Source organism: Perissodus microlepis, chromosome 2 (genome assembly GCF_051167445.1).
Source record: "Perissodus microlepis isolate ML-2025 ecotype Zambia chromosome 2, ASM5116744v1, whole genome shotgun sequence".
NCBI lineage: Eukaryota > Metazoa > Chordata > Actinopteri > Cichliformes > Cichlidae > Perissodus > Perissodus microlepis.
In genome coordinates, this window is record NC_140462.1 from 23391136 (window position 1) to 23414929 (window position 23794).

Below are 23794 nucleotides of genomic sequence, written 5' to 3' on the forward strand. Positions count from 1 at the left end.
AAGTGTGAATATTTTGTATGTAGACAGTGACAGCAAAAGACAAAGAAGCAGTTTTTTGATTTTTCTGCAACCTGTTAATGGCTAAAATATTATATTTGCTATATGAATTTTTGTGAGCTTTTGAGACTTCTACATCATCAGTGTGATTTCTTGCCTTCCTCCAAAGAGTAAATAAATTGCCAAAACCATTTCTAAGAAATAAGCAGCAAAAAAAGAGAAAGAAATGCTGGATGTACACATATATGCACATTAATGTAAATGTAAATTATTTCTATCTGTTCTTTACATGTTCAATAAACACACACACAAAAATAAATTCTAATGATCATTTCATGGTTTAGTCTTTACTGAATTGTTCTCTGTGTCCTCCTGACATTTGATGCAAACTTAGAGGTCTTAAATTTCTTCTTTAATTCAAATTTGTCTAATGATTCTTTTCTTAGGAGAAGTTTCAGATATTAAAAATGTTAGATATTTTAATGTGGTTCATTTTGTCTATTTTTCTGTGAATGATCATGAAACTTTGAAAAGTGTTCACTGATTTGTCTCAGTAACTTCTGTTCACTAGTTTCTTTAGTATTTGGATGTCGCTGTAACGCACAGTCAGCAAAAGTCTGCAGGACTTCATTTTGTTCTGTAGCCACTTCAAAATCTCACTGGGCTCAGGAGAGACTTTTATTGCGCTCCAGGCTTTTATAGTGATCTGAATTTAAAGGAAATATTAATTTAAAAGACAAACTGGTCCAGTTTAGATTTACTGAACAACAAGAACAAAAACAGCAAAGCAAACAGTTTCCCCCCAAACCACCAGGATTAGGATCGGTGGCCCTGTGGTAGGAAACAGATCTGGAAGCTGCTAATGCGCACATTGCTATTAAAGTGTGCCACCTGTGAGTTACTGAATGCGAGAGAAACCAAAAATCCAATAAAAACTCGATTACAACAACACTTTATTTGTAAGCTCCAATAACACGAGCAGAGTATAAACTCATTTCTGGCAGAAATACGAGCATGTTTGGAAGCAGAGTGAATCCCAAAAGGACGACGAGTAGATTCACCTGCTGCAGAATAAAACACAGCCAGCCGGTCCTCTGTGAAAATATATAAAGAAATGATAAATAGAAGCAGCGGCAGAAACAGCATTAAAACAACAGGTGTTTAATTTTGCTGCAGTCATCTCGGATGATGAAAGAGCCGGAATATCATTTAAAGCTACAGAAACGAACTGTTGTTTGCGCTGAAGGGAAATGGGGACAAAGGAGATTCATTTCCACGCTGATGGACATAATCGTTCACAGATATCTGCCAATCATGTTCATTTATTTCTCTGCCTCTTTGACCCACAGCAGGATTAATTGATTGATTAAGATTGATCAAAAAGTAACGTTTAAAGTCATAAAAGTAGAAAAAATGCAGTCTCCTGAATCTAAACTGGCAGCTGATTCTACAGAAGAAGAGCCTGAAAGCTGAAGACTCTCAATCTAGTTTGACTTTTGGAAACTATGAGAGTGACGTGCTCTGTTAGAACAAAATGATGCTGTGAGGTCTCTAAGACTTTAACCCAGTGAAGAGTTGAAGAAGGAGTTTTTAGGACAAGCTGATAATAATGCATTGCAAAGTCCAGCAGAACCAACACATGCATGAACTAGTGTTTCAGCATCACTGCTTGCTGGTCAGATATGGTAAAAATGGTAAATGGCCTGTATTTGTATAGCACTTTACTAGTCCCTAAGGACCCCAAAGCGTTTTACACGTTCAGTCATCCACACATTCACACACTGGTGATGGCAAGCTACATTGTAGCCACAGCCACCCTTGTGTGTTTTGTCTTCAGGTCTCCATATGTAAATGTCGATTGAGCAAAACAAGTGATTACTCTAGGAAGAAAATAAAATAATTTAATAATGTGGTAAGATTTAAATATGTCTTTCTCTTGTCACGGTAACTTCTTGAGATATGACTCAGTATGCAAATTAGCTGAAATGAGTGGTGAGAAAGAAGCTTCCTGTGTGGCTGTGTGACTGAGGCTTTGAATGGAGGAAACATAGCAGAGACTGAGAAGAATTAGTTGGTGAAATATATAATGGTAAAGTAACAGGATAATTAAATAAGGTGGTCAGGTCTGTTCAGAGGTGCAGAGTTGGACAAGAAAGTTCTAATTTAGTGATGACATATTGTTATAACGGGTTTATATGTTATGCTAAATCTAAGTATGTTAAAGTGCTTAAAGGGGAACATTATTGTGTGCAAATTGTGTGGCTTTTAACAAGATTTTCTGTGTATTTAGCAGGTGAAATTATGTCAGAAAATGAACAGAGGGAGTGAGTTTAAGTCTGATTTCAGACTATGTAAGTATTAGTTAAACCAAGAGTAGGGCAAAACTTTTGTGGCCCTGAAGTTCTAATCTCCATAACATATTGATAGATTAATAAGAAACATTTTTGCGTTTAAGATCTTTGGGATTGTTGTTTGAGTGATGGGTGGATTGTGTCAGTTAGGTTTGGGTTGTTTTCTTATTTTAACAGAGGGAGTTTTAGTAAACATGGACATGTCTAGAATTGGGCCCATTATTTTTGTAACAGTGCACTTAGAGAAAACCTGTCAGGTGATTATGTGTCATGTTTTGATGAGCTAATAATCAGCTCTCTTTTTTCTCATTTTTTGTAAGCAGGCCTGCAAGATTGAATTAACAGCGCTGAAAATTTTTTTCGGGAGAGCAAATATAAGGTGACCTTTTCCAGATTACAACTGGCTGAGGAGAAGGCCACCTGTGGGAACCTGGGAGTTCCTGTCTAAAAGGATTGCAGCGTGTCAATCCAGACCAAAAATGATAGACAAGTGTTTTTATTTTGAGTGAATGTGTGTGAATGAGTGAATGAGGGTTAGCATGAATAAAAGGGGGACAAACAATTAACTAGGTTGGGGAGAGAAAGGGGATGCTTTGCAGACTTAATGTTTTGGCTGCTGATTTTGGGTTGCTGAGGTTTGCTTTAAGAAAATTCTGTTTTATTGACTGGGTTTAGATTATGGTACTAGATTACATTGTTGGGAAAATGCCAAATGCTAAAGGGGAGAAACTTTTTGATATAACTCATGCCATTAACAAAATAGGCCACTGTAGAAGTCAATTAAAGTTTATAGAGGAAAATAACTAAAACAAAAGTAATATTTATGAGTCGCATAGGAGATTCCTAGACTTTTCATATAAAATGCAGTTATAGAATAACAAACACTTGACGAAGTGACCAAGGTTGTTTCCTTTAAAACAGGAGCAAAGTAAGGAAAGGACATATATTTAGGTTAAGTCTGGTAAAGTATAATTAGAATGTACCGTTACATTAAGAGGAGCAAAATGAAATCAAAATATGCTGTATCAAGAACATGTTATAACACAGGAAATGTGAGTTTTAAAATGAAGTTAGTGTTAACACACAGGTGTTGTTTCTAGGCAGGTTTGAATGGAGCCAGTGATGTAAAAGGTTTAACATGATGATTAGACTGATCTTATCCCTACAGGTTTGGAGGCCCGGGGCAAATATACCCTAGAGGAGAATTGCTGAGAGTTGTAGAGAAATGATGTGACTAAGCTTTTCCTGTCATTTTTATAAGGGGTGGTGAAGTGTTTTCAGTTTTAGTAGCTGTTATGTGACGGCTGTGTGCAGACAGGAATAGGACCCGAGGTGCAGACTCCGGAGACAAACGTGAACTCAAAACAGCTTTAATGTTAAACTCAAATATAACATAATTGGAAAAAATTAAAATAAAACTTACACCAGAGGACTGACAGAACACAGCTAGGTAAACGGTAGATCGCGACACAGACAAAGAAACACAGGGCTTAAATACACAGAGGGAGCAATCAGGGAATGGGTAACAGGAGGGAAACACAGCTGGGGCAAATCAGAACTGACGAGACAAGGAAGCGTAACCTGAACACACTGAGATGAAACGGAGACCTTCAAAGTAAAACAGGAAACACAAAACATAGACTGAACAAAAGACACAGACTCACATGCAGGCACTACAGAGGGAACAGAGACGTGGGACCAGGGCAGACACAGACACTGACTGGACAAGGGGATACAGCAGACAGGGGAGACAGAGCGACTAGAGAAGACGGACATAAACCAGAAGACAGAACTCTAACAAAGAAACCAAAACAAACCAAACAAGGAACCAGAAAAAAAAAAAAAAAAAAAAAAAAAAAAAAAAAGTGCAAACACCGGAGCCCGGAAAGCAACATAACAAAACACAGGCTCACGACAGGCGCAGGCAGCCAGGAAAAACAGTTCACACAAAGGTCAGGGGGCCGGCCCAGAGGCTGACGGCACGATAGTCCAAACCCGGGCAGTTCAGGGGGCCGGCCGGGCGGGAGGCACCGGCGGCGACGTAGTTCAGGGGGCCGTCCATGACGGCAATGACGTCCAGTCATCGGCCTGGAAAGCGGCCAGACAGGACGTGCAGGACAGGACCAGACAACATGGGGACCTCAGGCGCAAACAAAGCTAGACGAAGCGAGGCTGGACCAGGCGCAGCTGAAGACCCGGAGGCTGGACCAGGCGCAGCTGAAGACCCGGAGGCTGGACCAGGCGCAGCTGAAGACCCGGAGGCTGGACCAGGCGCAGCTGAAGATGCAGATGCTGCAGGCGGCGTGGATGTTGAGGTTGCAGGCGATGGAGCCGGTGGTGGCTGAATGGTCTCGCCAGAACCGTCAGCAGACACTAGGATGTGCTGGCTGGGTCCTCCCGGACCCCCCAGCGGGAACAGACGGCTGAAGCGGTTCCTCGGACCCCCCAGCGGGAACAGACGGCTGAAGCGGTTCCTCGGACCCCCCAGCGGGAACAGACGGCTGAAGCGGTTCTCCAGAACCCCCAGCGGGAACAACAGGTGGCAGGACAGAAGATTGAGGAGAGGAGCGACGGTGGCGTCGTTTCCTTCTGAATGAGGGAACTGAAACTGGCGGAGAAACGGAGACCTCTTCATCGTCCGACCACATAGCTGCCAGGAAAAACGCAGGCAAACGAGAACCCGGCTGGTGTGGGGAGGGAGAGGAAGTCCGTGGCAATGTTGAGACAGGAGGAGAGTGTGTATTGTCCTGGGGCAGCGGTGGGGAAGATGTAGTGAGTGAGAGAGCAAGCTCACCAGCCTTGACTTGCTCTCTCCAGGCAGTAATGGTGCCGTCCAACTTAGTGTCCTTAGCAAACTGAGAAAGCTGAGGGTTATGGCGAATGATGGCATCTACCGCACTTAGCCCGACTGCCATAGTCCGTAAATCCTGTGACTGGGCAATGCGGTCGAGCAGACTCACCATCCACATCATCTCACCGTTGAACTCCGAGGAAAAAGAGTCTGCAGGGTCCATGTTCTGGTCGCGATCTTCTGTTATGTGACGGCTGTGTGCAGACAGGAATAGGACCCAAGGTGCAGACTCCGGAGACAGTCGTGAACTCAAAACAGCTTTAATGTTAAACTCAAATATAACATAAGTGGGGAAAAAAATCAAAATAAACTTACACCAGAGGACTGCCAGAACACACAGCTAGGTAAACGGTAGATCGCGACACAGACACAAAGAAACACAGGGCTTAAATACACAGAGGGAGCAATCAGGGAATGGGTAACAGGAGGGAAACACAGCTGGGGCAAATCAGAACTGACGAGACAAGGAAGCGTAACCTGAACACACTGAGATGAGACAGAGACCTTCAAAGTAAAACAGGAAACACAAAACACAGACTGAACAAAAGACACAGACTCACATGCAGGCACTACAGAGGGAACAGAGACGTGGGACCAGGGCAGACACAGACACTGACTGGACACGGGGATATAGCAACTAAGGATACACAGAGACGCGAACTAGACAAGGGGATACAGCAGACAGGGGAGACAGAGCGACTAGAGAAGACAGAGACATAAACCAAAAGACAGAACTCTAACAAAGAAACCAAAGACTAGAATTTATAAATAATAATAAACTCAAAAACCCTGGGTCAACGACCCAGGCATCCTAACAGTAGCTGGCTTTAACGCATTTGACACATGAGATGTGCCAAGAAGGGGTGATTTTGGGTTTAATTTGAAATAAGGGGCTTTATCAAGGGAGCTTGATAATTTAGCTATGATAAAACTTACTCATAAGTAATTGCTTCTATGCTTAAACTTAATTGATTGAAAATGCTTGTTTTGTTTTCCCTTTGATTTTTTAGTAGAATACGTGGGGGGTCAATGTAAAAACAAAATGCTTCTAGACATAGATAACATGAAGGTTCATTTGTAGGTGAGAGTTAAGACACATTTTGCGTGGAAACTTTTGCACTTGCAAGAGTTTTTTTTAACCCTTTAAGACCTACCATAGAACCAAGGCTGCCAGAGCTTACTTTATATTTTTACATGCTATAGTGCCATTTTTGGGAGCATTTCAAGTTGCTATACATCAATACAACTGTTATAGCCCATATTTTAATAATATGTATGCATTAAGTCCATAGTAACTACATAAATTGCAAAAAAGTGCAATAAACTACAAAAAAATTGAAAATCGTTTTTTTTTTTTTTTTTTTTTTACATATATTTCTACTTGGAGAAATTTAAGAGGTTTATCCCTCAAAACTTTAAATACAAAAAAGTTGCAAAAATAGTTTCCCACCACAGGAAATTTCTTTTGAGTGTCTTCATAGTTTTCATAGTAGTTCATAGTTTTGAGATACACCAATTTTTATATACTGCAGGAAAAATGAAAAACAATCCTATGATGCAAATTTGCAAAGAAAACAGCATGTGCATCAAAATAAACTATTTTAAGCAGTGCAATTTGAGTTCTAAACATCCCAGCAACTATTCAGAAAAGCATAAAGTCAAACATGACTTATAAAAACACCAGCATAGGCTTTTAATACCTACAAGTAAAAAACTACATTTTCCGCGTAAAAAACGTCACTTCTGGTTTCGGGCAGGTAATGGCGGACATGCGATCGTTTGCGCTGATGTTACGAACAGCTGATCGGATCGGCAAAGCGTGTTTCTGGAATATTATGTTTTTGTTCCTGCAAGCGCTTTTTATGCAATATTTGCAAAGCCATATGTGGAAGGAAACCATGACTTAGGACAAGCTGATGGCATAAGATGTAAGTACAACTCCTCTGGTTTTATACGCAAAAAAAATTATTGCGCTAGCTTACGTGGTTCCGGTTCTACAGGGATTTAAAAATAGTTACGCAAAACGGAGCGTGCCCGCTCCGACCGGCTTTAAAGGATTAATGCAGGCTTACAGACACAGACATGACGTAGATTGGTTTCTGGGGTAAAGGTAAAAACAACAGTTTGCTTTGTCTTTGTTTAACAAGAAGTAATGCAGAAGGTGTGAAAATAGGCCTGGTCTGAATAGGTCAAGAGGAAAACATCTGGAGAATGAGACAACCATATAGGGCAAATGTGGTAGAGCTTGTAAATGTATGTGTGATTAAAAACAGGAAGTAAGTTGAGTACAGGACGTGCTTGAGATCACATAAGAGAAGAAGAGAGTTTCTTAAAGGGGGTTAAAGGTTGTTAAATGTGTTGCTTACCCAAATGAATAAAATTGAAGATTATATATATATATAAATGAATTTTTATACACACATTGCAACTGTGCTCATAGGAGTTGTCACTTGGTCAACTGAAGGTCATAAACGTCGTTCAGCGTGACTGACTGAACTGATATGTTGTAGGGATGACCTTGAGTGCCGATGGATAGATGCTAACACGCTTATACACATAATTAGGTTAATGCTTTTGATTAGAGAGTCCCCAACATGATAGGTTGAACCAAGATTGAATAATTAAGAGAACAATTGATGAACATAATAAGTTAGGGAGGCGTAGCAGGGAAAGGTGTTTGTTTCGTTTGCAGGAGATTTTGGGACCACAGCGACCACGGGGGTGGCGAGACTGAAGGGAGCACCGGACCGAACGGACCAAAGAGGGGCACCCATAAGAAGCATAGAGCTCCACAGTTGAATAAAATTTGTTGTTTGGGAGATTAAAAGCTTGTTAAGGTTAAATGTGAGCATAAAAGTAATGAAGGGGAATGAGAGCGACTTTAGGAATAGTGTAGGATTTCTATGTTAGGTAAATTGCCCAAGAAATAGTGCTAAGACTGGATTTATGTTATCCGCAGAGTGGGTGTTAGAAGTGGGTTTAAAGCTTGATTTATGGGCATGATTTGTTTTGTTATATTCTAGTTATTATTTTCACATGCAAGTAAATTTAAAGGGATAAATAAGGAATTAGTTCATCTCTCAGGTAAGAAATGAAGAGGGGGAACTGTTGAGGTTTAAATTTATAATCTTAAATGTTTATATGCTGATTATATTGCTTTATATAAGAAAGGCCTAACTCTGAGTACACTCTGTGCCAAAAGTGCCGACAGGAAACTGCATGCTTTTGCAGAGCGTGCTTTTTCAGCTAGAAAGTGAAACCAACTAGGCTGTTTGATCGAAACTTAAAGTGTGGTGTGACCTAGAGAGCAAGTATATAAATACCTAGGCTTCCGTTTGTGCTTCAGACCTGGGGTTGTGTGTTTTGTCTTCAGGTCTCCATATCCCGGATATGTAAAATAAAGATCATTTTTTAAAGTAAAAAGACCACTTTTGAGCCATGTCTTTCTTGGCCCTAAAGAATCCAAAAGAACCGGAATTTAATACTAGCCAGCAACAGCTCTCGTCACTCCACTTGTTATTGCTCTCGCCGGCTCCCTGCAGCTGTCTACATCAAGTTCAAGGCACTAATGTTTGCCTACAAAGTGGCCACTAGCGCAGCACCCATCTACCTGAATTACCTCATTCAGATTTATGAGCTTTCACTACAGTCTGCTGAAGAACAATGGCCTGAGGTCAGTGCGAGGCAGGAAGTTTCAATCCGATTCTCCACAGTCAGCAGAATCGCCTACAAAGTAGTTACTCCCCTTATATGCTATTTACTCCCATACACGAACGACTGTACAAAAGTTGTGGGCGCTTTAGGTGTTTAGAGTCTTATTTATGAAGTCAGCATGGTGTCTGATCATCATATAGCACTGAGTGGCTGAACAGGTGCTGTACTGAATGTATGAATGCGACGGTGTCTTTAACGGTAAGTCGTGTTTTCAAAGGAAAAAAAGGAATTTCCCGTGTTGCTTGCAACCTTGAGGTACTTGTATCAGGTTGATCTTGGAGGCTGGGTGTAGAGGCATTTATTTTCAAAGGCTTCTCTGTCAGCTACTGTCGCTTTGATTGGATCTCATTTGTAATTTACTGTGAACAAAAGCCAAATGAATACATGTAAATGGAAGATGTAAAGAGTGCGGTCAGGGCGAGGAAGGAGTTGCGGCAGCCGTCACTTCAAGGGTAAGATAACGAGCACTTTCTAAATGCTTCAGTTCCAACACTAAACAACTTATACTGTATACCCTGTGTCAGAGGGAGCAGATAAGCAAAAATGAAAAGCTAACCTCGCTTTGGTGTGACGATTTTATGGTAAAGGCTACATTTGTTTTACTGCAAGAAGAAAACTCAACAGTCAGAGATCTGATTTTCAGATGATTCAGTCTCATGTAGTTCCAGATGAATGCAGTTAGTAGAAATCTTTTCACAGTCTTGATTTGTGTAACTGAGGTAATGAATCTATGCTATGGTGTTTGATTTGGAGACAGTGGCTGTGACACAAAGCTGAAGATGCTCAGATGTTCATAGGGAGTCCATCAGAGGGACAGCTCAGAGTCAGAGATGGTTTGGATCTGTGCAGAGGAGGGAGGGGGGATATACTGGATAAACGATTAAGGAGGAAAAGAGGAAGATCTCAGAGAAAGTATATGGATGTAGTAAAGTGAGACATGCACAGGGTTGGAGTGACAGTGGAGGATGGTGGGATAAGAGGAGATGGAGAAAGATGATCCGCTGTGGGAGTAGCTACAGAGGAAGGTAAAAGTCTGTTATTCAGCATGTGAGACTACAGCATTTCACAGGTGTGACGGGTTTTGTTTTTAGCTTGGGTTTCAAACAATGAAGTGCTAATACGAAGCATCTGAGCTTTAAATCTAAACTCTGAATGTTCATTTTGCTTCTCCCGCTCATGTTTCCATGAAAACAGCACGTTTCAGTATCGACAGAAGAAAAGACACAACTACTGTTCATGCCTCTGATGGTTCATTTCTCCATTGAAATTGCTCACAATGAAACCATTAGAACACTTCAACCTTTGTCTGTGATCATACTCGTCGATAACAGGAAATATCTGTATGAAAGCAGCCCTTTTATTCATTTGTGTCTGAGCTGGCTCTTGATATGTCTCAGTCCAGGTCAGGGTCAGTATCTGAGCCAATTTTGAAAAGCTGTTGTTCAAAAAAACCTTCACACCAACTTCAAATTATTGCTGCCAGAGAGGCTAGCTCATGTGAACACGATGAGTATCAGATCCATTTCTAATACAACAACAAAAAAACATGCAATCTCTTTTATTCTTCAGTCACCTTTCTCACTCACTATGTGCTAATAGACCTCCCGTCTTCCTTCTCTCACCCCAGCCCGTCGCGGCTAGTGGCCGCCCCTCCCTGAGCCCGGTTCTTTCTGTTAAAAGGGAGTTTTTCCTTCCCAATGTCACCACAGTGCTTGCTCATAGGGGGTCATATGATTGTTGGGTTTTTCTCTGCATGTATTATAGTGGGGTCTACCTTTTTTTATTAGTCCTTTATTTATCCAGGTAAAAAATCTCATTGAGATTAAAAATCTCGTTTCCAAGAGAGACCTGGCATCATGACAACAAAAGTCACATACCACATAGGTATATAACATTTAAAACAAATACAATATCCCATACCAACATGTGTAAAATATACAATAACAGATCAAATTAAGAGTACATTAAAAACAATCACACTGAGTAAAAGAGCTGTTCTCTCGTTCCTTTAAGACAGACTTAAACTCTCCCAAGGTAACCAATTCTGATAATTTCAGTTCCTTCTGCAGATTATTCCAGGAAGCAGGGGCAGCTTATTTAAAAGCCTTTTCCCCCAATTCTGTTCTGATTTTTGGGACAATCAATTGTATGATATTGTGCGAACGAAGGCTGTATTGGTTGGGGTTTTTACACATATAAACACATAAATAAGATGGAACCAACCCAAGGAGAGATTTATAGATAAAGATCAACCAATGGGAGAGTCTGCGAATATGCAAAGATGGACATTTAGCAGCAGCATACAAAGAACAATGATGTACACGATTTCCATAGCCAGTAATAAAACGTAAAGCACAATGGTACACAGTATCCAACCTCTTCAGGTAGTGGGCAGGTGCATTCATAAAAAGCAGGTCACCATAATCCAATAAAGGTAAAAAGGTTGCACGAATCAAATGTTTTCTCACTTGGAGGGAGAAACAGGATTGGTTTCTAAAAAAGTAACCTAGTTTTACAATATACAGGGAGTGCAGAATTATTAGGCAAATGAGTATTTTGTCCACACCATCCTCTTCATGCATGTTGTCTTACTCCAAGCTGTATAGACTTGAAAGCCTACTACCAATTAAGCATATTAGGTGATGTGCATCTCTGCAATGAGAAGGGGTGTGGTCTAATGACATCAACACCCTGTATCAGGTGTGCATAATTATTAGGCAACTTCCTTTCCTTTGGCAAAATGGGTCAAAAGAAGGACTTGACAGGCACAGAAAAGTCAAAAATAGTGAGATATCTTGCAGAGGGATGCAGCAGTCTCAAAATTGCAAAGCTTCTGAAGCGTGATCATCGAACAATCAAGCTTTTCATTCAAAATAGTCAACAGGGTCGCAAGAAGCGTGTGGAAAAACCAAGGCGCAAAATAACTGCCCATGAACTGAGAAAAGTCAAGCGTGCAGCTGCCAAGATGCCACTTGCCACCAGTTTGGCCATATTTCAGAGCTGCAACATCACTGGAGTGCCCAAAAGCACAAGGTGTGCAATACTCAGAGACATGGCCAAGGTAAGAAAGGCTGAAAGACGACCACCACTGAACAAGACACACAAGCTGAAACGTCAAGACTGGGCCAAGAAATATCTCAAGACTGATTTTTCTAAGGTTTTATGGACTGATGAAATGAGAGTGAGTCTTGATGGGCCAGATGGATGGGCCCGTGGCTGGATTGGTAAAGGGCAGAGAGCTCCAGTCCGACTCAGACGCCAGCAAGGTGGAGGTGGAGTACTGGTTTGGGCTGGTATCAGCAAAGATGAGCTTGTGGGGCCTTTTCGGGTTGAGGATGGAGTCAAGCTCAACTCCCAGTCCTACTGCCAGTTTCTGGAAGACACCTTCTTCAAGCAGTGGTACAGGAAGAAGTCTGCATCCTTCAAGAAAAACATGATTTTCATGCAGGACAATGCTCCATCACACGCGTCCAAGTACTCCACAGCGTGGCTGGCAAGAAAGGGTATAAAAGAAGAAAAACTAATGACATGGCCACCTTGTTCACCTGATCTGAACCCCATTGAGAACCTGTGGTCCATCATCAAATGTGAGATTTACAAGGAGGGAAAACAGTACACCTCTCTGAACAGTGTCTGGGAGGCTGTGGTTGCTGCTGCACGCAATGTTGATGGTGAACAGATCAAAACACTGACAGAATCCATGGATGGCAGGCTTTTGAGTGTCCTTGCAAAGAAAGGTGGCTATATTGGTCGCTGATTTGTTTTTGTTTTGTTTTTGAATGTCAGAAATGTATATTTGTGAATGTGGAGATGTTATATTTGTTTCACTGGTAAAAATAAATAATAGAAATGGGTATATATTTGTTTTTTGTTAAGTTGCCTAATAATTATGCACAGTAATAGTCACCTGCACACACAGATATCCCCCTAAAATAGCTAAAACTAAAAACAAACTAAAAACTACTTCCAAAAACATTCAGCTTTGATATTAATGAGTTTTGTGGGTTCATTGAGAACATGGTTGTTGTTCAATAATAAAATTATTCCTCAAAAATACAACTTGCCTAATAATTCTGCACTCCCTGTAAAGTGCCTTGAGATGACTGTTGTTGTGATTTGGTGCTCATGTATAAATAAAACTGAATTGAATTTTATATTAATATAATTCGGACAAAATGTCCAACAGGGGCTGTGTGGATGTGAGAAGTAAATATAAAGACAGGCAAAGACAATGCACAAGGCGGGGTAGTGATGTAATCGTGACCTCATTCGATTCATTTGTTTTACCATCATTTCAGGGTTGTGGTGTGGCTGGGGCCTATCCCAGCTGCCAAAGGTGTGCTACACTTTGGACTGGCTGCCCACTTATTGAGGGTGAGCTGCCAATTTAATTATTATTTATTAAAACAGTGACACGGGCAGACATTTACACCTACAGTCATTTTGGAAACACCAATTAACCCAACATGGATGTCTTTGGACAGCTGTGGAACCTGCAGGAGAACCTGCAAACTTGGTGCCTGGCCATGTTCACACACAGACCATTGGAAGCGGCGAGGAACAGAGCTGACATGATGATGATACAGCATGGGCTGGGCTAGAGCAGGGCATTAGTAACTGTGGGCGGGATGAAGGATTAACAGCACGCCCTACAGCCTGTTGGATGTGCTGAAGGGTTTGAGCTGAGCTGAGTGTGACTGCCTGATCTTATGCTGTGATAGATTTATTAAGCCTCAAATGACTCATTGGTTCAGAACTGATAATAACAAGTAAAAACAGGCAAAAAAAAGTTCATCTCTTCAACTATCACCAACTTGTCATCAGCAACCACACCCAACCCTCTAACCGCTAAAACCAAGCAGTGCTTTGCTCTGTGACGCTGTTAGCGTACGTACTTCTATAAATGTGCATATGATTACGAGTATGAATATTTCTGCTACACGTTAACATCTGCTGCTCTGACACGTTTTTTGTAAACATACTACATAACACAGTGAAACTATTTTGTATTATCTAACTCTTCCACGCTGTTAAAACTGCCGGGGGCTTTTGGCCTCCAGGCTTGCCGTAGGCAGCTGCTTTGAGCTGTCTTTTGCTGTTTTGTCTTCACGCTCACGTCTTCCAAAAAACTCGGTTACTTGTGTGCAGCTTGGGCATGAGTTATTGATTATTTTGGCAAAAACTCCTGCCAAGCGGACTAAAAGTGGAGTAAAAAAGAAAAGATAAAAAGCCTTTGTTGGGCTGTTCTCTTCACTTGCTGTAATTCACCTTAAGTTTACAACCTTGAGCTGCAGGAAAGGGTATTTATGGTGCTTTCTTTTACAGATTCTCATTTGTTTATTCAGACAGGGCAGGATGACTAATGAGTTCTTTTACTTTATATCTTAAGTTTGGTGAACGGTTGTTTACAGTTCAGTAAGGTTAATTCATTTTTATGTACAGACCAAAGAATTTCTCAGCCTCATTTTTGATCTTGTATCTAAGGAAGACCAAACAGATGCTGGTAAAGCTTTGCTTGAATCAGGAATCTTTTTTTAAAAAAATATACACTTTATGTGCAAATGTGCAAAACTCTACCCAAAAAGCAGTTTAGCTTTACATCCTCACAACGCTGCTAAAATGTAATGTGGTCCAATGGCAGCCACATTTGAAATGTTTGACAGTATATTATCCAAGTTTACAATAATAGCTGTTTATTTTCATTAAAGACAAAAAAACATATATATTTTTAAAGCATCATAGAACCCAACGGGAATTCTGCAAACAAATGTAAATAGATCAAAACATGATTTCATTTTATTGCATTTTCAGATTTCTTGTGAGGTTAGCGGCCTTTTCTTCGAGTGAGAATGATGGCAGAATTACAAGGACACTCTAACAGGCTAAAAACAAAGAGTATTAGTAAATGAGTCATCTATCAGTTTAGTCTTAAAATACCAGGTTTTTATATTTCCTGTCCCTCTGAAACACATCTCGCCTATGACAAGCTGCTATCATCAGTAAGAGCCTATGAGTGTGTGTGTTCAGTGAAAAAAACAGTGTCTACGTTGCGAGAGGAGGAAGATGCTGGTCAGTGTGATGCTGTGGATACAGGAAACACTGGAGGGCAGCAGCAGCCTGCGAATGAGCAGCAGTGAACAAACCTGGAGGAGACGGGTGAAAAATGTACAGATTCTCCCAGAATGACTGAAGGATTTCAGAGGGAACGGCCCCAGTTACACAGCTCAATAATCAATCACCCAGAAAATAAAGATGCATCCAAAAATATCATAACATATTGGAAAGACACAACAGGGTGGAGTATTTCTGTCAACGCAGCAGCTGCAAAGCTGTCACCATAAACCACCGGCTACACACAGCAGCTACACACTCCGTCAGCAAAGTCTTTAAAAAAGGTGGCATTTTAATAACACCATCCTCTCAGATGTTACTATCAGCTCCCTGCTGAGGCCTGAACAGGGCAGGGCTGTTTACAGCTGTTACCATGGGAACCAGACTGGACACGAACACACGGTTTGGCTTGGATTTTCCAGTATCCATAAAAAATGTATTTTTTAACATTAATTGGTCACAGTTTACATGTCTGCTGCATTTTAGGAGAGTTTCTCACTGTCTGAACATTCTCACTATGCATGTGGCTTCTCAACAACAATCCTCTAACTTTACAGGCCTCAGTAATCCCTAAAACAAAATACAATCATACTTATGAGATTCAACATTTCACTGCAGTATCACTGCACACATTGGATTAAAAGAAATCCTTCAAAGTTTTCATCATCATTAACCTACAACTCCAAATTTTAAGTTTGTATATTTGTGTCCAGCTGGTGGAGAAACTAACCGGCTCCAGGACCTGAGCAATAAAAAACGCACAGAGCAAGACGATATCCTAAAACTGCACGGTCCAAAAGGTGTAGGACTCAACAACACTGGAGAGGTTACATAAAAAATTCAATATGACAGAATTACTGTGAAATGGAAGAAATTCTGTTGCTGCGTGAGGTTAGAGTCTGAAGATCTTTTTGGAAAGATTAACATGAAATTACCTCAAAACTCGGGATCAGTTCAGCAGCTACAGAACAGCAGACTCAGCTAAAGCAGCAAAAGTACTCCCCACGTCCTCCAGCGTGTTCTCATCCCAGCGACTAACACGCTTCCCTTCTGTTGGACGGTGCTAATGTATCAGAGGTCTACACCAGGTGTCCTTTGGATGTGAAGTTTTGACCCTCCGGTCACCACAGTATTGGAAATCATTTGATAAAGGAGCTGAATTATCTGCATTTGGAAATTGGAAAGGTGTTTGTGTTAGTCACAGTGTTTGCCTGTTAGTTTCAAGTGTTAGAAACTGTCTGGTTATGTTTAAAAACAAGAATAAGGAAGTGAAGTGAAGGAGGACACGCACAGGGTTGGTGTGACGGAGAGGATGTAAGGATAGGGAGATGGAGGCAGACAATCCGCTACAGTAACAAGTTGAAAGAAGAAGAAGAAGAGCAAAAGTTTGTAGTTTTGGTCAAACGGTGGTAGAAAAATGCTGGATGTTCAAAAATGACACTTAAACATTGCATTAAATGTGATTCCAGGGGTTCTTTACAAGCATCCCAATGTGATCAGCTTGGAGAGACTCACCTGTTTGAACCCCATCAGGCACTGGGCCAGAGTCCCAGATGGTGACGCGGCTCCTGGTCTACATTGGATTTTTATTCTGGAACGTCATTACAAACTATAAAATACAAGTGAAACAAGTAGTTCTATTATTTTACGACAAAACTTCACTGAGTTGTTATTAGTGAAAAAAGTAAATGACCTTCCACAGCGAGAAAAAGGACAAGGCTCGGAGTCAGTTGGCTCGGCCAGCGGTTACGCTCACTGCCAGGTAAAATCAGCGTGTTTGACAGGTGGCTGAGGGACAGCGCACAGCAAACAAACAAACAGCCAGACGCACATGGAGCTGAGGAGAATGTCCAACTGCAGGGACAGATGCAAACGATTCAGTTCCTGGAACAGCGCTGATGCTAACGGCTGCTACGCACTACAGATCTGCTGTTAGCTTCTCTGTTTATCTGAACAGCTTCTCAGAGATGAGCACGTAAGTGTCCCTTCAGCTGGAGGCAGTCCATGCCTTCCATCCATCTTCTTAAACATCCATTCTGGTCTTCCTAACATGTCCGTTTACGCCATTTCAGGATTTTGACCATCGTTTTTAGAGCTGGATCAGAGTAATTAGAGTAGTTAATTATGGAGATATTTCGTTGATTGTAGGGAGGGGGTGGAGCCTCATTTCTCCAACTCTAACAACAGAGTTTGAGAGTAAAACGTTTAAATAATTTGCACAAGCTTTAAAGGCAAGCCAATCCTCCAGCCCGCCCCCCGCTATAATCCATTAACTGATCCATTTTCTTCATGCTGCTAAATATGTCGTGATCGCCAAGTCGTATTTATCAGAAAAATTTATCAGAAGCATGCTGTCATTTTTATCTTTATTACTGATTTCCATAACAGTGTTCTGTTATTGTTGCTGTTTGTTTTAGTGCTTATGTTTCAGTTTCTTTCACAACAAAAGCTTTAAATAGTCATCTGACCTGAAAAAATGTTTTATGCATGCTGTCAGTGCCAGTATTGTGTCTTTATGTTCATAGAGATGTTTTTTTGCTAGTGCTGCCATCGTTTACCAACTCGGTGTAACAGTTGTTGTTTATAAGAGCAACTTGTTTTGTTCAAGCACAAAATAAATAAATAAATAAATAATAATAAGCTAAAAACAGCTTCGGCACTGAACACAACCCTGAGCTAAAAATGTGTCGTTTATTACCAAAATCGCAGAGACCCTCCTGGGCTTTTATGTGCCATATGGAGCCAAAAATATACACACAGGTTTTTTACTGCTGCCAAATCCTCCACCAGATGATTTCAGTGATAAACACATGCGGCATCAGAGGAGGAACCAATCCAGCTTCATCTGAAATATGTTGTATTCCCGACATAAAAGCTGGCTTAGCGCTTGCTTCGGGACTCCGTTGTGGTCTTTTTGCTGGTTGCAAATAGAGAACTAAAGCTGCAGATAAACCAGATGGAGTCAGAGAAATGAGAAGAATGTAAGCATTACACACAATAAAACTCAAGTTAAACACAGAAAGAGAGAGAGGACGAGGAGATGATGAAATCCTGGCCACCATGTCTAGCTTGTCGAATTAACATGCTCTTTTTTCCTCCCTATATTCTCGTGTCCACAGAGCAGATAAATGTTTATTTGCTCTCCAGGCCTCAGCAGTGGAGAGAGTATGTAAGAGCCCCATATGGGTTTTTTCAGATGCGAGTTCAGAGGCTGTAAAGCTCTGTGACAGAGCAGACTGTGGTCAAACACCAGCGGCCAGCAGGCAATTTACTCCACACCAAACATTTATTAGACTCTAAGCTGCTGCTGCTGATGGAGGTTTATCTTCCAGGTTCACTTCTCTCTCTCTCTCTGATCCTCTGCTCACTTCCCCTCCTTGCGTTGTCTCTTTTCATTCGTCCGTGTTTATTTGAAACAGAACTTTTTCGCTCTTAAATCTTCGCTTTCATGCTGTACGTACACTGAGCTTAGAGTGTTGTTAGACTTTTTCAGCTAATGACGATTTCTAGGGAGTAAAAAGTTCCAGCGTTCATGCACTGACTGATATTTTTATGCTGTTAGTGTGTGTGTGTGTACTGATACATGCTGTGCTGCATGCAAACAATAGAGGAAGAGCTGCTGGACAATGGGACAGTATTCTTTATGAATTAAATAGAGACTTTTTTCTGTATTATTCTCTGTAGAAAAACTATAAAGGCTGATACTTTAATACCTCACACACATTTAATACCTGATTATTTATGGCAGATACACACTGGCTGTGGGTGCTGTCAGCTGTAGTGGTTCTAATTCTGAAAAAAGACCTTCAGATCATCCTTCGGCTTTTGGATGTTGTGGCCAGTCTTTTTCCAGCCTTCGTATGTTCGTCCTGGCAAATTACTTGTGTGTTTACGGTAGCTGGGTTGAGGCAGCTGAGGGAATGACATAAGATTCACACGTCAGTGCTAACGTCTCTCGAGATGCCAATCCTGACTAATCGGTGCTGTGAATATCTTTATGATCTGGAAATGCTTTCAACTGATCTGATATAGAAATGTTACAAAAAACAAACTGTTGATGAGTAACATCTTTATCTGAGGTGTTGTCAGAAAATTCTCTGGTGTCAAAGACAACACTCTCCACCCCATCACCTGACACTCGACATGCTCCATTATGTTACTGTGACAGCTCAGAAAACCTGAATCTTCTGATTTGTATTTATAGACACGGATCCACTTCCAGTTTTTCAGCATTTCTTAACATGATTCCTCATCTGTCCGGTCTCATGCACTGATTTGTGTCCAGGTACACCAGGTGTCCAGGTGTGCATACTCACACAAAGTCAGTCATGGAAAAGCTTCCTCCTTCTCCTACCTGCTTTGCTTTTATATCACCGAGCTGCCAGCTACATAAATGAAAGCCTTAAATAGTGTTGCTAACCCACCTGAGCTTTATGTGACAACATTTAGCTTTAAGCAGCTTGTGTTTTCACTGAATCTTTTCCCCCCTTGGGGCTCACTGCAGCTGTATGCACTCACTTCTGTGCCACAGACCCTCATGCTCAACTTTACCCGGCAGATGCTTTCGCCATCTCTCGAACAGACTACCCTTGAAACTCTCTGCACATGCTGAATTGCAGTCTATGCTCACTGAATCCAAAATGTACTTAAAGCAACATCTGCAGATTCACGTGTTAACGAGGTAAGAACCACTGATTTTGGCAGCCAGCAAACTTTGACGAGCCTTATTGCTGCAGTTTTATTCACTTAGAAAATGGTAAATTTGATCTTCTCTTAGCGTTAATGATTGTTTCAAGTACTGACATGGTTTAGGTTTTATTTTGAAAAATTTTATATTTTTTGAGAGGACAGGAGGATAGGATGGAAGTATTTTATTTATTTTTCTTAAGTCGAGGTAAAACTAAGTTAAAGTTATGTACAGCATATCTTCTGTGCATGACTTGGCTCAGATTTCTGTGGAGTAGAGACCTCCAGTTCGTAGCACGATTGCTAATTGCTAATTGCCATTCCATTGATTAACTGCTTGTATTTAACACGACTTACAAGATGGTAGAACTGAAAAATACAACATCTGGAGTGCTCTGCTTCTCCACTGTTTCATGTTGGATCGCTCCGATGTAGAGGTCAAATATGCTGCTATCTGGTTAACAGGCTAACTGCCTCACCAACCCAAAACATCTTTGCTTTTCACATTTGATTTATTTTTTTAGTTAACTGATGCAACTGATACAATGAACTTTCAATGATACTCTTGTACACCAACCAGAAGCCAGGAGCCAGATACATATCTATCTATCTATCTATCTATCTATCTATCTATCGTATTGAATAAGTTGTGCGCATATTATATATAGAAACTCAGAGAGGTTTATTCCCATACTTCATATACTGTAACAGTACATATGGGCACTTCAGAATCACTTGGGGAGGAACAACATGATCAAGAAGAATTGGCTGTGTGTGTGATACAGCAGTGTAACCAGAGGGAGAGAAGCTGAAATAAAACAAAGCTCTCAGGGTTAAATAGGTATGCAACGATTTTGAAAACCCCAAACGTAACCCCCCTCCCCCCTTGTTTTACATTAATAGAACAAAACTACAACTGCAGCAAAACCTTCAGCAACATATTACATATTACCATATTTAGGTGACCAACTTCTCTCATTTATTGAACTGGTTTGTCAGTCCCATATGGCAGAAAACAGTTGGAGGAAACAGTCTGCGTGGCTGCTTTAGGAAAATATTTGGATTCGACTCTTCAGTTTGGATCAGTTGCTTCCTGTCTGGAGGCAGAGATTTCCCACAAGTGGCCAGAATGACATCAGAATTTAATATGGACAGACTGGGAGCCTTAAAGTGCTCAAATTTTTACACCAAAAGATGGAGAAAATGGCCGTTCCAGCTATTTGGTCCAAATTGAGATATGCTGCAGGGCCAAAAGAAGGCTGACACATGGATGTTAGACCCATACGTGATAGTTGAGCATCGCTTTTGAAAATCACGCTTTTAGCCAGTAATTTGTTGCTATAACAGCCAGCACTCCTCTGATTTCAGACTGTACTTTTCCTTCTATTTGGACAAAAAGCATTTGAATGGTCCAAAGGGAGACTGGGTAACAAGGTTCCCACGAATCCCAAAAGTGTTGTCAGACATATTTCTTCACACCAAACTTTAAAGAGCACTGAAGCAGAAGAAGAGCTTGTTTGGAAGTTTAGGCTGTAAGATTAGGATCCCTCTTTAAATGTAGTAACCAGTCTAATTTAACCCTTTAAGACCTACCATAGAACCAAGTCCGCCAGAGCTTATATTATATTTTTACATGCTGTGGAGCCATTTTTGGGAGCATTTCAAGTTGCTATACATTAATACAACCATTATAGCCCATATTTTAATATGTATGTATGCATTAAGTGCATAGTAATTACATAAATTGCAAAAAAAATGCAATAAGCTACAATAAAATTGAAAATCTTTTTTGTTTTTTTACATATATTTCTAGTTAGAGAAATTTAAGAAGCTTGTCCCTCAAAACTGTAAATACAAAAAAGTTGCACAAAATAGTTTCCCACCACAGGAAATTTATTTTGAGTGTCTTCATAGTTTTATTTTTGAAATACACCAATATATGTTTTTATATACTGGAGGAAAAACGAAAATAAATATTATAATGCAAATTTGCAAAAAAAAACCCAGCATATGCATCAAAATAAACTATTTCTAGCAGTGCAGTTTGAGTTCTAAGCATCCCAGAAACTACAGGGAGTGCAGAATTATTAGGCAAATGAGTATTTTGTCCACACCATCCTCTGCATGCATGTTGTCTTACTCCAAGCTGTATAGGCTCGAAAGCCTACTACCAATTAAGCATATTAGGTGATGTGCATCTCTGTAATGAGAAGGGGTGTGGTCTAATGACATCAACACCGTATATCAGGTGTGCATAATTATTAGGCAACGTCCTTTCCTTTGGCAAAATGGGTCAAAAGAAGGACTTGACAGGCTCAGAAAAGTCAAAAATAGTGAGATATCTTGCAGAGGGATGCAGCAGTCTCAAAATTGCAAAGCTTCTGAAGCGTGATCATCGAACAATCAAGCGTTTCATTCAAAACAACATCGCAAGAAGCGTGTGGAAAAACCAAGGCGCAAAATAACTGCCCATGAACTGAGAAAAGTCAAGCGTGCAGCTGCCAAGATGCCACTTGCCACCAGTTTGGCCATATTTCAGAGCTGCAACATCACTGGAGTGCCCAAAAGCACAAGGTGTGCAATACTCAGAGACATGGCCAAGGTAAGAAAGGTTGAAAGACGACCACCACTGAACAAGACACACAAGCTGAAACGTCAAGACTGGGCCAAGAAAAATCTCAAGACTGATTTTTCTAAGGTTTTATGGACTGATGAAATGAGAGTGAGTCTTGATGGGCCAGATGGATGGGCCCGTGGCTGGATTGGTAAAGGGCAGAGAGCTCCAGTCCGACTCAGACGCCAGCAAGGTGGAGGTGGTGGAGTACTGGTTTGGGCTGGTATCATCAAAGATGAGCTTGTGGGGCCTTTTCGGGTTGAGGATGGAGTCAAGCTCAACTCCCAGTCCTACTGCCAGTTTCTGGAAGACACCTTCTTCAAGCAGTGGTACAGGAAGAAGTCTGCATCCTTCAAGAAAAACATGATTTTCATGCAGGACAATGCTCCATCACACGCATCCAAGTACTCCACAGCGTGGCTGGCAAGAAAGGGTATAAAAGAAGAAAAACTAATGACATGGCCACCTTGTTCACCTGATCTGAACCCCATTGAGAACCTGTGGTCCATCATCAAATGTGAGATTTACAAGGAGGGAAAACAGTACACCTCTCTGAACAGTGTCTGGGAGGCTGTGGTTGCTGCTGCACGCAATGTTGATGGTGAACAGATCAAAACACTGACAGAATCCATGGATGGCAGGCTTTTGAGTGTCCTTGCAAAGAAAGGTGGCTATATTGGTCGCTGATTTGTTTTTGTTTTGTTTTTGAATGTCAGAAATGTATATTTGTGAATGTGGAGATGTTATATTTGTTTCACTGGTAAAAATAAATAATAGAAATGGGTATATATTTGTTTTTTGTTAAGTTGCCTAATAATTATGCACAGTAATAGTCACCTGCACACACAGATATCCCCCTAAAATAGCTAAAACTAAAAACAAACTAAAAACTACTTCCAAAAACATTCAGCTTTGATATTAATGAGTTTTGTGGGTTCATTGAGAACATGGTTGTTGTTCAATAATAAAATTATTCCTCAAAAATACAACTTGCCTAATAATTCTGCACTCCCTGTATACAGAAAAGCATAAAGTCAAACATAACTTTTAAAAACACCAGTTTAGGCTGATGAGGCCCTGAAGGTAAAAAACTACATTTCCCCCTATAAGCAAGCACTTTGGCAACAGTGGGAAGGAAAAACTCCCTTTTAACAGGAAGAAACCTCGGGCAGAACCAGGCTCAGGGAGGGGCGGGGCCATCTGCTGCGACTGGTTGGGGTGAGAGAAAGAAGGCAGGACAAATGACATGACATGGAATAGAATGGCAATAGAAGTGTCTGTATCACTATCACAGTCAGTATACATATAACACCTGTGATTTTGCCTTCCTTGTTAAAATGCCCCTTGCAACTGAATTTGATTATTTTTTGAATATTTCGTTGATCTTTAGGACAATCACAATGATCTTTCAGCTCAACCATCACAACACGGTGCCGGCTTTGCAAAGGGATATCTTATGAATTTGTTTAC

The 23794-nt window shown here is 40.8% G+C and overlaps 1 pseudogene; it reads right to left on the bottom strand.

Annotated features, from left to right (window-relative positions):
• Nucleotides 1-3510: 3510 nt before the first annotated feature.
• On the bottom strand, nucleotides 3511-5362 carry LOC146392769 (uncharacterized; annotated as a pseudogene).
• Between the last annotated feature and the right edge of the window lie 18432 nt (nucleotides 5363-23794).